The sequence below is a fragment of the Phyllobates terribilis genome, unplaced genomic scaffold, assembly GCF_046119375.1.
Source record: "Phyllobates terribilis strain yellow unplaced genomic scaffold, ASM4611937v1 Scaffold_95__1_contigs__length_6072419, whole genome shotgun sequence".
Lineage (NCBI taxonomy): Eukaryota > Metazoa > Chordata > Amphibia > Anura > Dendrobatidae > Phyllobates > Phyllobates terribilis.
The window spans coordinates 5,800,752-5,816,181 of record NW_027362855.1 but is presented as its reverse complement, the minus strand read 5'-3'; the positions used below and the strand labels follow the sequence as shown (position 1 = coordinate 5,816,181).

Below are 15,430 nucleotides of genomic sequence, written 5' to 3'. Positions count from 1 at the left end.
TCTGGTAATAACTCTGGAATGCTTCAACGGGATCCCGGTGATTCTGAAATTTTATTTTGCTAACTTATTGTACTTCATGCCAGTGGTAAAATTTGTTCAATATGACTTGCGTTTATTTGTGAAAAAATCTGAAATTTTGCAATTGCAAACTTTTCATTTTTATGCCCTTATTACAGAGAGTTATGTCACACAAAATAGTTAATAAATAACATTTCCCACATGTCTACTTTACATCTGCACTATTTTTTGAAACTTTTTTTTTTTTAGTAAGTTAGAAGAGTTCAAAGTTGACCATTAATTTCTAATTTTTCCAACAGAATTTACAAAAACATTTTTTAGGGACCACATCACACTTGAAGTGACTTTGGGAGGCCTATATGACAGAAAATACCCAAAAGTGACACCATTCTAAAAACTGAACCCCTCAGGGTACGTGCCCACGATCCGTAATAGCAGTGCTGCGTCCAAAACGCTTTGTTCCATATTGGAAGCACAGTGGTGGGATTTATAGAAATCCCATGCCCACTGTGCTTCTATTTGATGCCGCGTAAACTCACCCGTGGCGCCGTTTTACGAGCCGCAGCATGTCAGCGTTTCCGCAACAGAAATTTCCCCAATAGAATGTATTGCATGCGTTTAATGAACACCTGCGTGATCTGTCCCAGCTTTTTGGATGCACCGAAAATACGTTGCGCCAAAAGCACTACTATAGCCTGATCGTGGGCACATAGCCTGAAAGTCCTCAAAACCACATTCAAGAAGTTTATTAACCATTCAGTTGCTTCACTGGAATTAAAGCAACGTGGAAGAAAAAAATTAACACTTTACTTTTTTTCACAAAAATGTTACTTGAGCCCCACATTTTATATTTTCACAAGGGTAACAGGATAAAATGTACCCCAAAATTTGTTGTGCAATTTTTCCAGAGTACTCCGATAGCCATGGCTGGCTCCAGTTTTTCGTGGGCCCCGGGCGAAAGAGTCTCATGGGCCCCTTTTACACATACCATGGTACACGATGCAGAGACACAGCAGACAAATGCACTGTAGGTATAGTACAATGCCAAAGATTTCACTTATTTCTTACATTACATGAGTGAGATCTATTGTAAATAGCTCAGAAACTGGTGAATTCCCGCAGCGCACAGTGCATGACTTGGGGGGATTCTAAAGTCTTCCTTTTACACCGGACAGTATAGTCCTCCATACAGTATTATGGGTACCACATATTCCTCCATACAGTATTATGGGCACCACATAGTCCTCTATACAGTATTATGGGCACCACATATTCCTCCTTACAGTATTATGGGCACCACATATTCCTCCATACAGTATTATGGGCACCACATAGTCCTCTATACAGTATTATGGGCACCACATATTCCTCCATACAGTATTATGGGCACCACATATTCCTCCATACAGTATTATGGGCACCACATATTCCTCCCTACAGTATTATGGGCACCACATAGTCCTCATACAGTATTATGGGCCCTATATATTGCTCCATGCTGAATAATGGACCCCATATAATGCTCCATACAGAAAAATGGGCACCATATAGTGCTCCATGCAGAATAATGGGCCCTATATAATGCTCCATACAGAATAAGGGCTTCCATATAATGCCTCATACAGTATAATGAGCCCCATATATTGCTTCATACAGTATAATGGCCCTATATAATGCTCCATGCAGAATAATGGGCACCATATAATACTGCATGCAGAATAATGAGCCCCATATATTGCTCCATACAGTATAATGGGCCCCATATAATACTGCATACAGTATAATGGCCCTATATAATGCTCCATACAGAATAATGGGCCCCATATAATACTGCATACAGTATGGGCCCCATATAGTGCTCCATGGAGAATGGGCCTCATATAATGCTCCATAGAGAATGGGCCCCATCAGTGGCGTACCTACTGGGGGGTAAAGGGGGCGTCACGTTGAGGGGCCCACCCTGTTAAGTAGAAGGCGACCGCGGCTCTCTGAGGTGACGCTGCTGTTCTCTTTCTGAGCTGAGACTCTGCAGGCTGCACAGCACAGCAGCCAAATGCAGAGTCTCAGTGCAGTGCACGGTGAGGGCTAAAGTGCTGCTAACCTGATCTTCTACAGGCTGGCAGCGCTGCGGTTAGCCCAACACCATCAGTGCTCTGATTGGTCCACGCTGGACCCTGGGTCCTAGTGAGCTGCTGCCATTAGGTTGTGCAACTTGTGCCAAGACAGGGCCTGGCCCGGACCAGTCACCATCACCTTCATATGGAAGTGCTGCTGGAACCAGTTTTTTTAGTTTTAAAATAAATGACAGCATATGATGTTACTGTGGAAGACAGTGGGGTGAATGTGAGGGGAAGAGGGGGAGCTGAATTGGGGTAGTGGGGGTGGGGGGTGGCGCTGGTGTTCTGAGACTATGTGCAATCTCATGTCATAGTTGCTGTCTGGGGAGGGTGGAGATAGGGAGGTAGGGGACTTAGGGCTCTGTCACATGTCAGGATCTCCGGTACGAGTGGTGACAGTTTCCACACGTACCGGAGACACTGACACACGCAGACCCATTCAAATCTATGGGTCTGAGCACATGTCAGTGTGTTTTCACCGACCGTGTGTCCGTGTGCTCCACACACTGACATGTCCGTGTTTTTGCAGATGCACGGTCCGCAAAACGTACCACACGGATTTTATTATATTATTCTTATTTTTACACAGGGACACTGCAGGAGCAGACACTACTACTACTCTCATCATTGTCACTGCTGGTGCTGATCGCAACGATGGCAGGGAACCATGATGAGGGCAGCGTTCGGCAGCGCAACCTGGACACTGATTCCCAGGCGCTCGTACGTGCAATCCTGATGCGGCACGCGGAATGCACACGGATGCACCATGTATAACACACACCGGCATGCGAGAAACTGATATCTCCATTACCATTTTTTCCGGCACCGGAAATATACGGGCATGTGAAACCGGCCTTATTATATTTACAGTTTAGGTCTTATTATAAGTCCCTGCCTGATAGTATAACAAGCCCCCACAAAGTAACCATGGCATGAGCTGTACAATATTTAAAGGGATTGTCTGGTCTAAATGTCCAAGTCTGCAGTTACTTTATGTGACTGCAGACTTGTGAATCCTCACATTGCACACACAGCACACTGTCTAAGCTCTCTGGTTCGGGGAGCGGGTTGTCATGTGACCTTAAGTATGTGATTTACATGCTCCTGGCCCCATACCAACTTCGCGGCCTCATTCAATACAAGTGTATTGAGCGAGACCGGAAACAGTCTAGTCGGAATGTGGCCAGGTGTATGCAAATCACATACTTGAGGTCACATGACAACCCGCTCCCCGAACCAGAGAGCCTAGACAGTGTGCTGTGCATGCAATGTGAGGATTCACAAGTCTGCGGTCACATAGTCACAGCAGACTTGTAGCTTCAGACTAGACAATCCCTTTAATAATAATTTCATAATAAGCAGCTTATTATTTGTATAAAGTTATTAAAGGGGTTGTGCGGGCTTGGGATAAAAATCTGCAGTCACTCTATGTGACTGCAGACGGGCAAATCATGACAGGGTGCGGTGCGCCTGCTGTCATGAGCCCCCAATTTCAACAGTGGGTTCGGGCGGTCATGTGACCACATGTATGCTATTTGCATATGTCGACTAAGTTCTCTCAATACAAGAGAATTGAGACAAGCTGTGAGAGTCTAGTGAACACATGCAAATAACATACATGTGGTCACATGACCACCCAACCACATAAGCAATGCTGGGGACTCATGGGTCATTATTACTGTACATGGGGGAATCAGTGGACATTATTAAATGTTAAGTGGGCACTTAAGAAGCATTATTGTTATAGGGGCACTTACAGTATTGTGGCCGTCAAAGGTGCAGCTGGGGCATTATTACTTTCTAGGGGCAAAATGTGGGCACTGTTTTCTAGGGAACTTGCACAGGGCAGTAATATTTTAAAGGAGTAGTTTTAGTATCTAGAGAGCACAAAGGGGGGATTTTACTTTGTAAGAGGCACAGTGTTAGCATTATTATGAGGGGGCACAGTGGTGGGCATTATTATTTGGGATAGTAAGAGGATCAGTAATAGGGACACATACTGCAGCAGCTCAGCATTGGGGTATCAGCAGGATGAGGGGTTTGTGCAAGTTGGGAATAGATGGGGATGGTGCTGTAAATGTTAGAAGCCTAATGTGTCTTTGTTGTGATCTCTGCAGATGAGTTGTGGCTGGAAAAGTCGTCATATCGGTCTGGGACAGGTAGAAAGATGGGAAAAGTGAATGACTCCAGCAGAAAGAACGTCACCTGTAAGGTACTATATATACTTGTACTGTAATCTCTTACATGCTCTGCAATACTGGTATCTTCTACTATATGGTCATCACAGTATGGTGCTAATATCAGCGTTAATCATTGTAGAAAGATTTCTTTTAGCAACAGCGCAGTCATCTGCTGAAGTTCTCCTACTTCCACTATTACGGTGCACCACCATATTTGTAATCAGGGTTACATAGTTAGGGGCCCACTCAGAAGTTTTGCCCCCCTGAAACCAACCCTTAGCTATGCCTCTGGGCCCCATATAATGCTCCATAGAGAATGGGCCCCATATAATGCTCCATAGAGAATGGGTCCCATATAATGCTCCATAGAGAATGGGCCTCATATAATGCTCCATAGAGAATGTGCCCCATATAATGCTCCATAGAGAATGGGTCCCATATAATGCTCCATAGAGAATGGTTCCCATATAATGCTGCATAGAGAATGGGCCCCATATAATGCTCCATAGAGAATGGGCCCCATATAATGTTCCATATAGAATGGGCCCCATATAAAACTCCAAACAGTATGGGCCTCATATAATGCTCCATAGAGAATGGGCCCCATATAATGCTACATAGAGAATGGGCCCCATATAATGTTCTATATAGAATGGGCCCCATATAAAACTCCAAACAGTATGGGCCTCATATAATGCTCCATAGAGAATGGGCCCCATATAATGCTCCATAGAGAATGGGCCCCATACAATGCTCCATAGAGAATGGGTCCCATATAATGCTTCATAGAGAATGGGTCCCATATAATGCGCCATAGAGATTGGATCCCATAGAATGCTCCATAGAGAATGGGCTCCATATAATGCTCCATACATTTTAAAAAAATAAATAAATACCTTTCATTGCTCGTGGCAGGTCGGGACTCCTCAGCGTTTTTTGGCTCTCTGCACTGTCAGAGCAGAAGGCGCGGTGTACTGACGTCATTGTGCCCTCTGCCCCTGACACATCAGAGTGTCAGAAGACATGGAAGACACCGGAGCTGCAGAGGATTGAGATGAGGTAAGCATAAGTGCCAGGGCCCTGAGCAAAGCATGGGGGTTCACTCGCGAACGCTGGCACCATGCTCCTCCGACTCACTGGCCCCATAGCGTACCATGGTCCCTGACGGTGAGTGAGCACCCCCGCTTGCCCAAGTGCTGATGCTGGCCCTGCCGATACCCCATAGGTGGGAGAAGACTACTGTATGGGCACATGGCAGGGCTCGGAAGGTAAAGAGCTCCGTTTGATTTTTTGAACTCAAAAATGGCTGGAATCGAGAGCGGACGCCATGTCACGTTTGGAAAGCCCCTGATGTGCCTAAACAGTGAAGAAACCCTATCAGTGACTTTATTTTGTAACTAGACCCCTCAAGGAATTTATCTTGATGTGTGGTAAGCACATTGAACCTCCACAATAAACACTATTTTATAGAAAAAATAATAATTTTTGCATCACTCTATTCTGAGAGCTCTAACTTTTTTATGTCTTTTCTGATGAAGCTGTTTGGCAACTTGCTTTTTGCCGGACAAAATGGCATTTTCAGCTATACCATTTTTATTTACATTCGTCTTTTTGATTGTCTTATTCCACTTTTTGTACGGCAGTATGATAAAAAAGCATAGTTTTTGCCTCTTTTTTAAAATATTTTTTTTATTGTGTTCACTAAAGGGGTTAACTAGTTTGACAGTTTTATAGGTCGGGTCGTGGCAATACCAAATATGTGTACTTTTTTTGTTTGTTTTTTTACATAAAAATACTTATTTATTGGTTTAATGTAATTTTTAATTATTATTTCACGATTTTTTTTTTATTTTTTTAAATATTTTTACAAGTTTTAAATTTTTTTTAAAAATCTTTCTACTTAGTCCGTCAAGTGGACTTTCACTTTGATCTCTGTTATAAAGCATGCCCGAGCATTACAGTGCTTTATCTGTCAGTGGTGCAGTGGTGCACTGACACAAGCCTCTTAGACCATAATCTGAGCATGGTCTAAGGGGCTTGCCATAGCCTGGATGTTGACCCAGATGTTGTCATGACGACCTCAGGTCACCATGGCAACGATCGGGCCCTCGCAATGACTTTGCAGGAGCGCGGATCGGAGGGGAGAGAGAGCACCCTACCTCTCCCTGCCTTCTAAATGATGTGATCAATATTAATTGCAGCATTTAGGGGGTTAAAGTGTCAGAGACCGCTCCTAGCAGTGAGAACCGGGTGTCAACTGTTATGTCAGATGAACACCCGGTGGCGATCGCGCGCACACAACTCCTGTGCGTGCAGAATCTTCAGGACATAGCCTTCCCTTCCATGACTTATGGATACAGTACAGACCAAAAGTTTGGACACACCTTCTCATTTAAAGATTTTTCTGCATTTTCATGACTATGAAAATTGTACATTCACACTGAAGGCATCAAAACTATGAATTAACACATGTGGAATTATATACTTAACAAAAAAGTGTGAAACAACTGAAAATATGTCTTATATTCTAGGTTCTTCAAAGTAGCCACCTTTTGCTTTGATGACTGCTTTGCACACTCTTGGCATTGTCTTGATGAGCTTCAAGAGGTAGTCACCAGAAATGGTCTTCCAACAATCTTGAAGGAGTTCCCAGAGATGCTTAGCACTTGTTGGCCCTTTTGCCTTCACTCTGCAGTCCAGCTCTCCCCAAACCATCTCGATTGGGTTCAGGTCTGGTGACTGTGGAGGCCAGGTCATCTGGTGTAGCACCCCATCACTCTCCTCCTTGGTCAAATAGCCCTTACACAGCCTGGAGGTGTGTTTGGTGTCATTGTCCTGTTGAAAAATAATTGATGGTCCAACTAAACGCAAACCGGATGGAATAGCATGCCGCTGCAAGATGCTGTGGTAGCCATGCTGGTTTAGTATGCCTTCAATTTTGAATAAATCCACAACAGTGTAACGAGCAAAGCACCCCCACACCATCACACCTCCTCCGCCATTCTTCACAGTGGGAACCAGCCATGTAGAGTCCATGCGTTCACCTTTTCTGCGTTGCACAAAGACATGGTGGTTGGAACCAAAGCTCTCAAATTTGGACTCATCAGACCAAAGCACAGATTTCCACTGGTCTAATGTCAATTCCTTGTGTTCTTTAGCCCAAACAAGTCTCTTCTGCTTGTTGCCTGTCCTTAGCAGTGGTTTCCTAGCAGCTATTTTACCATGAAGGCCTGCTGCACAAAGTCTCCTCTTAACAGTTGTTGTAGAGATCTGTCTGCTGCTAGAACTCTGTGTGGCATTGAGCTGGGCTCTAATCTGAGCTGCTGTTAACTTGCGATTTCTGAGGCTGGTGACTCGGATAAATTTATCCTCAGAAGCAGAGGTGACTCTTGGTCTTCCTTTCCTGGGGCGGTCCTCATGTGAGCCAGTTTCTTTGTAGTGCTTGATGGTTTTTGCAACTGCACTTGGGGACACTTTCAAAGTTTGCCCAATTTTTCGGACTGACTGACCTTCATTTCTTAAAGTAATGATGGCCACTCATTTTCCTTTTCTTAGCTGCTCTTTTCTTGCCATAATACAAATTCTAACAGTCTATTCAGTAGGACTATCAGCTGTGTATCCACCTGACTTCTGCACAACACAACTGATGGTCCCAACCCCATTTATAAGGCAAGAAATCCCACTTATTAAACCTGACAGGGCACTCCTGTGAAGTGAAAACCATTTCCGGTGACTACCTCTTGAAACTCATCAAGAGAATGCCAAGAGTGTGCAAAGCAGTCATCAAAGCAAAAGGTGGCTACTTTGAAGAACCTAGAATATAAGACATATTTTCAGTTGTTTCACACTTTTTTGTTAAGTATATAATTCTACATGTGTTAATTCATAGTTTTGATGCCTTCAGTGTGAATGTACAATTTTCATAGTCATGAAAATACAGAAAAATCTTTAAATGAGAAGGTGTGTCCAAACTTTTGGTCTGTACTGTACGTCCAAGGTTATGAAGGGCAAATCCCCCCAAAAAATGTGATTCAGATAGAACGCCCGACAGAGCTACACACTTATAAGGCAGATGGAGTCACTTTAGACTCAGTCTGGTCTCTGTTTCGGCAACGTCTTATCATTTTAAGTGTCTTTTTAGCGCACACATGTGGTCAACCACAGTTCTGTGCACGTCAAAAGACGGATACCATGAAACAGATGAGTCCAAAGTGTCTCCATCTGCCTCATTACAGTGAGTGGTTCCGTGGGGGATTTAGTTTATATCGCATTTTTGCGGGATTTACACGGAAACACCAACTTAAGTGCTCAGCGTAGAACACAAGAATGTGATCCCTCCTTACACTGAAAGCGACCAAAAATGTTATGTACCCCAAAATGTTACCAATAAAAACCCTAACTATCCTGCACAAAGCCAACCTCCACTCAGGTCAGTCATCTGTCACTGGAACTATAGGGGGTTCCCAAGTTTGTGGCAGGCACTGACATATTGCACTGCTGTGGCCGCTGCACTTTCCTCTTCCCCAGCAGTATAGGCATTTTCTCTTCCTCCTCAATGGAGGTGAAGTCTGGGAGGAGATCAGACAGTGTCCTGAAGTGAGTGTCCCTCACTGCTGAGTATTTGGGGCACCTCAGCAAGAAGTGGACCTCATTCTCCACGATCTCCTGGGGGCACTGCTGGCAGAGTCTGCGCTCTTCTGGCATGTAGTTCTGTCAGTGCCTCCCGGATTCGTTGAATAGACTGTGGGTGCTCAGTCTGTACTGGATCAAGATCTGTCGCTCTTTGGGGTTTGCTAGTTTCTCTAGCTATGGGGCCAGTTTGTATCCCTTCTGTAGGTTCTGGTATATCGTCAGTTCCTGTGATTTGTTTATGTCGTTCCTCCAGACACTGATATATTCCTCTTTGCCTTTGTGTACCATCTTCCGGATTTAACCTTTTGTCAGGCCATGTAGGTTGGTGGCTTGGTCAGGCTGGTTTGGGATGATTTGTGTTGGGGGTTCGTTCTCCTGGGGCTTCCTGATGTAGTGAGGCTTTGTGATGGTGGTTGCTGGGACTACTACTTTATAGATGAACCTTGAATGATATTGCCTTCTTCTGGGTCACAAGGTGTAATGGGAATATGCCCAGCTCTGCTCGGCAGGCGCTGTTTGATGTGCTCTGATGGACTTGGAGGAGCAGTTTGCAGATCTCTAGGTGGAATATTTCTGTTGGTCCAACGTCCCACTTGGATCAGTTTGGGTATGAGACTGGACCCTAGACTTCACTGCCATTCAGAAGGATTGGGGCAATGATCGTATCAAAGATTTTTAGCCAGATGGTTACAGGTGCCTTAAGATGGTAAGGACGTCCTCTAATGGCATAGAAGGCTTTGCACGCCTTGTTTTTCAGCAACTGTATGGCTAGCTTAAAGCTCCCTGATTGGCCGAGTTCAAGGCCCAGGTAGGTGTACTTGTTGGTTTCCGTAAGTAGACAGCTGAAGGGGGGGGGGGGTCTGCTGGTTTCTGCTTTCTTTTTTGGAACACCATGGTATTAGTTTTCTTCCGGTTGATTTTCAGTGCCCATGTGGTGCTGAAGGTCTCTAGGATTTTCAGATTATCTCTGTGTACAGTAGGTATCGTTTGGAGTCTCAAATGCGTTTCCATTTTTACTTAATTTATAGGACACCTACTAATTATCTGCTATCATTGCTCTGGAGGGAGGGAGGGCTTGGCTTCTATCTGTGTAAATATGCTTTTGCATGGGCAGCCATTTTAGGGGGTCTAGTGTGCACACATCTAACAAACGGTATTTTTTGCTTTTTTTAAAATGTTCCATGTATGCTCACTGTATGCTATTCTTTATTTCAGATGTCTTACAATAGCGAGGAATTTGTCCGTGAACTGATTGCGATGTATCGGTCCCTGCCCTGCCTTTGGCAGATTAAATCGGCCGAGTACAGCAATCGAAATAAAAAAGGGGAGGCATATCAGAAACTGGTTGCTCTCTTTAAGCAGCATAATCCCTGCGGGAAGGTGGATGAGAGTGTTGTTCGAAAAAAGATCCAGGGTCTACGCATCGTCTATAAAAAAGAGCTCAACTAGGTGGAGAAGTCAAAGAAGTCTGGTGCCGGCACAGATGAGGTTTATGTGCCCTCGTTATGGTACTATGACTTGCTTGGCTTCACCCGTGACCAGGAGCTACCTCACACAATGGTATCTTCGATGCGGCTGACCCTGGAACAAGACCCTGAGATCCCGACTGACACCCCTGTTGGAGATGTAAGTACCTTCTTTGCTTGCTTCCCTGTAAATAGCATTTAAACTTTGTATGTACATGCCATAGTTGAATAGAATATATTAACTAAGGTTTTACCTGCTTAATTCTGCAGTTTACAAAAGTTATCCTTTCCAGTTCAGATAAGTACACTCCTTTACTATTTTCGCCCCACTCAGTTCTCATACCGTTGAATGTCATTTCATATCCTGTACTGCTAGTTCCTCCCTTCACATTTGTTTCCAGTGCACGTTTACCCATGCTGGTCATGATATATCCAATGGCAACACATTTCTGTGGTGTGGTGCTTGATGTTGTAAAATAATTTTTGAGTTTAGCTTTAACATTAATTTTCTTTTCCCGCAGCAACATCAGCAAGGTCTGGCGACCACAAGAAGTGACGACATCCCGGGTAGTGAACCTAGCCTGGCTGAGGCTACTGAGGGGTCGAAGACTGTACCTCGGCGACTAATAAATTTGCGTAAAAGAAAGGCCACCTTGTCGTCATCAACAGATCTCATCTCTTCGGCAAAGCAAATTTTAATGCAGCAGACCAACACCAGCATGGACAGCTTTGCAAACTTCGCTGCTGATAGACTTCGGAAGCTGGATGACAGCCAGAGGATCTACGCCGAAAGGATGTCCTGGGTGCTCACAGCTCTCATAATCTCTGGCATCCACCTCTGCAACCAGGTAGCGCACCTCTGCATCTCTCCATGGTGTTGCCCGTCTCCTGACCTCCATGTTGCCGCCTCTCCTGACAAGCTAGGCCACATCAACGTCGTAAACCCCGCCCATGACGCATCAACGTCGCCCACAGGGACGCACTTATTAGAGGACGCTACTGCGTGCGCGAAGGAAGCGCCCTGAATTCAGAGTATCTCCCGGTCAGACACGGGAAGACTGGTGTGTTGGTGGTTTTATGTATGGATATATATCTATGTTTTTAGATAGGTATGCATACTTGTATATCTGTGACTATGTATGTGTATATGTAGGTATCTGTATATGTGTACGCATATATGTGTGTAGATTTGTGTGTCTCTGAAAATGTATGTGTATATGGATGTATCTGTATACATAGGAGTACACATATGTATATATGGGCCCTTACTACTGAAAGAATGAGAAACAAAGCTTTTGCAAAGTAAAACACACAGTTTATTAAACAAATCAGTACAAAAATGAAAGTAGTGTAATGTGAGTAGTATCCCACTATAAGTTCTGATGCTGCCAAGTAACAGCACCAGGACCGTTAAAATATTGGCTGTAGTTGTCTCGGTAGGTCTTCGCATCGTGGGTGTTTCTGCCGGGTCCCAATGGTTGAAGGCCTGCAATTGCGGGATCGTTTGCGCGCCATTCACCGAGCTGCACTTCCCCATTTGTTAAGGCCCACAGAGTCCACGAAGCCAGGTGGACAGTATGCCAATGCATCGCGCCGGCGAAGGAAGTTGTGAAGCACGCAACAAGCCAAAACAACTGAGTCTATTGATTCAAGCTTCATGTTAATAGGCGTGTGGAAAACTCTAAGCGATTGGCCATGATACCGAAGGCATTTTCTACAACCCGACGTGCCCTTGACAAGCGGTAATTGAAAATTCTTCTTTCCTCCGTCAGACTTTTTTGGGGGAACAGTTTGATAAGATTGGGATGAAGCGGGAAGGCCTCATCACCGACAAAAACAAAATTAAGGTTGCCTCTAGTCTCAGAGTTGGGAGGCTAGTGAAGGTCACAGTTGTTCAAACGCTCTCCAAAAAGTGTGTGCTCTAAAACACCACCATCGGAAACCCTTCCGTTCATGCCAACATCTACATTTATAAATTCGTAATTGGCATTAACAAGGGCCATCAGGATGATGCTGAAATAGCCCTTATAATTAAAGAAATAGGATCCGCTGTTCGGTGGTTGAGTGATCCGGACATGTTTCCCGTCCAAAGCCCCACCACAGTTAGGGAACTGCCAAAGCTGCTCAAAATCGGAGGCAATCTTTTTCCATTCCTCCTCCGTGTTGGGAAACTGCATGTAGCTACGTAGACTGTGGAAAATCGCATTACATGTCTCCGGAATTAGAACGCTGAGCAGGGTCCTTGAAGTGGCTGAAGAAAAATGCAAGTCTTGCAGTGAGCGTCCGGTGGCCAGGAATCGCAGCTTGTTTGCCAATCTTTCATCTGCTGGGATGGCAGCACGCATCGCTGTATCCTTCCGTTGAATAAGTGGAGTAATTCTTTCCAGTAAATGTATGAAGGATTCCTCTGACATCCACAGATAGTTGCGGAAATCATGAGGATTCTTCTCCTGAAGCTCTCTTACAAGTTGCATGTGGGACAAATCGGACCTCTTCTGCAGCCACTCTCTGGTCCACATGCGACGCTTTCGTTTGGAACGCCTCTCTAGCAACCGTGCCTCATCTTGACGCCGAGATTCCTCAACCAGCAATGCAGCAAACACAACAGCACACTGCGCATTGTTCATGATGGTGCAAACTGAAAAAAATAAAATGAAAAGATGAGAAAAGTTTCAAAAAAAATAAAGCAATTATTAAAACTGTACATGCGAAAGGTCATGGAAAACTGCATTCCATTCCGTTAGCGCGCTTACCAGAAAATGTGCTGTATGGGTGTGTGCACACGAGACCCCCTAAAATGGCTGCACATGCAAAAGCATATGTACACAGATAGAAGCCAAGCCCTCCCTCCCTCCAGAGCAATGATAGCAGATAATTGGTAGGTGTCCTATAAATCAAGTACAAATGGAAACGCATTTGAGACCCCAAACGATACCTACTGTACACAGAGATAGGTGTCAGAATAACCGTTGAAGAATAGATAAATCGATGTGGAGTCGCAGCCCAGAGAACTCTACTATGATCTGCAAACCAGCACGCAGTCAGGAATAAAGGACGGAAGCGCTACTATGTTGCCTTCTTTAAGGCAAGGCCGACTAATCAGAACGCAGTAGCGACCACCAATCGGAACTGAGGGGTGCGGAAAAGGCAACGCAAATGCACGCCTATGTGTCTCAGTTCTGAGTCGCCTACTAGGTCGTTGGTAAGGTGTCAAACGCACTGATGCATGCTACCCAGCGGGACCTCAACGGTCAAAAAAGGTCCAGGCCATTCCGACACGACCAGCGATCTCACAGCAGGGGCCTGATCGCTGCTTCGTGTCAGACGTAGCGAGATCGCTACTGAGGTCGCTGTTGCGTCACAAAACTTGTGACTCAGCAGCGATCTCGCTAGCGATCTCGCTTAGTGTGACGGGGCCTTAACTTGGAGGCCTTTCTTAGTTGGTGATAACAGCACGAGGTGATCAGCATAGAGCAGAAATTTCACCTCTGTGTCATGGAGGGCGAGTCCTGGTGCTGAGGAGGACTCCAGAGCCTGCTCCAGCTTGTTGATGTAAATGTTGAAGAGCGTTGGACTGAGGCTGATGCCCTGTATTACTCCTCAGTTCTGTTGGAAACAGGCCATCCTCCTTGCATTTACCCTCATGCTGCAGCTGTTCTCGGTGTAGGAGCTTCGAATAACATCATATGTTCTGCATCCTATTCTGCTCCCCAGCAGTTTTAGGACTAGCCCTGGGTGCCACACTGAGTCGAAGGCCTAATTGAAGTCTATAAAGCAGGCATAGATCCTCCCATGCTTTGTATTGTGGAAATGGTTCTTGATGAGGCTGTGCAGGGTGTAGATGTGGTCGGTGGTGCCAGGGATGGCGTCAGCACCCGGCGCACCCGGGCAAGTGCTGGGGTCCTGAGCAGGCAGAGGGGCCCACTGGCGGTCGCGCACCCCGCTGGGCTCTGGGCGGGGGAGAGCGGTTTCAGCACCCGCCCTTCCCCCCGCTTGCTCAGGGCCCCAGCAGCCGGATACCTACCTCTCCCCGTGCTTCTGCAGATCCGCTGTCTTCCTGGTGCGCGCTCCCTGTGACGTCTCAGGTCAGAGGGTGCAGTGACGTCTTTACACCACGCCCTCCCCTGAGCCGTCACAGGGAGCGCTGAGCGGGAAGACGCCGACAACGCTGGAGTCCGGACCCGAGCAGCAGGTAGCAGGTGAGGAGGAGGGAGGTGAATATTTGCTTTTTTTTTTAATGTATGGAGGCATGGGGCATTATAAAGAGGTGGGTGCATCCTGCATGGGGCATTATAAAGAGGGGGGGGTGGCATCCTGCATGGGGCATTATAAAGAGGGGGGGTGACATCCTGCATGGGGCATTATAAGGTGGGGAACAGCCTGCATGGGGCAGTATAAAGAGAGGGGGTGACATCCTGCATGGGGCATTATAAAGAGGTGGGGGGGTGACATCCTGCATGGGGCATTATAAAGATAGGGGGTGACATCCTGCATGGGGCATTATAGAGAGAGGGGGTGACAGCCTGCATGGGGCATTATAAGAGGGGGGGACAGCCTGCATAGTGCATTATGTGGGGGGAACAGCCTGCATGGAGCATTATAAGGGGGGGGCAGCCTGTATGGGACATTATGTGGGGGGTAACAGCCTGCATGGAGCATTAAAAGGGGGGACAGCCTGTATGGGGCATTATGTGGGGGGTAACAGCCTGCATGGAGCATTATAAGGGGGGGACAGCCTGTATGGGGCATTATGTGGGGGGTAACAGCCTGCATGCAGCATTATATGGGGGCCAGTATCCTGTATGGAGCGTTATAAGGGGACCGGTATCCTGTATGGAGCGTTATATGGGGGCCAGTATCCTGTATGGAGTTTTATAAGGGGACCAGTATCCTGTATGGAGCGTTATATGGGGGCCAGTATCCTGTATGGATCTTTATAAGGGGACCAGTATCCTGTATGGAGCGTTATATGGGGGCCAGTATTCTGTATGGAGCGTTATATGGGGGCCAGTATTCT

The 15,430-nt window shown here is 45.9% G+C and overlaps 1 long non-coding RNA gene across 1 annotated transcript; it reads left to right on the top strand.

Moving 5' to 3' along the window:
• The first annotated feature begins 4,296 nt into the window (after window positions 1-4,296).
• LOC141198535 (uncharacterized) lies at window positions 4,297-12,513 on the top strand. Its single transcript, XR_012270482.1, has 4 exons — window positions 4,297-4,347; window positions 5,231-5,374; window positions 10,163-10,573; window positions 10,684-12,513. It is a non-coding gene; the product is annotated as an uncharacterized lncRNA (long non-coding RNA).
• Window positions 12,514-15,430: the final 2,917 nt, after the last annotated feature.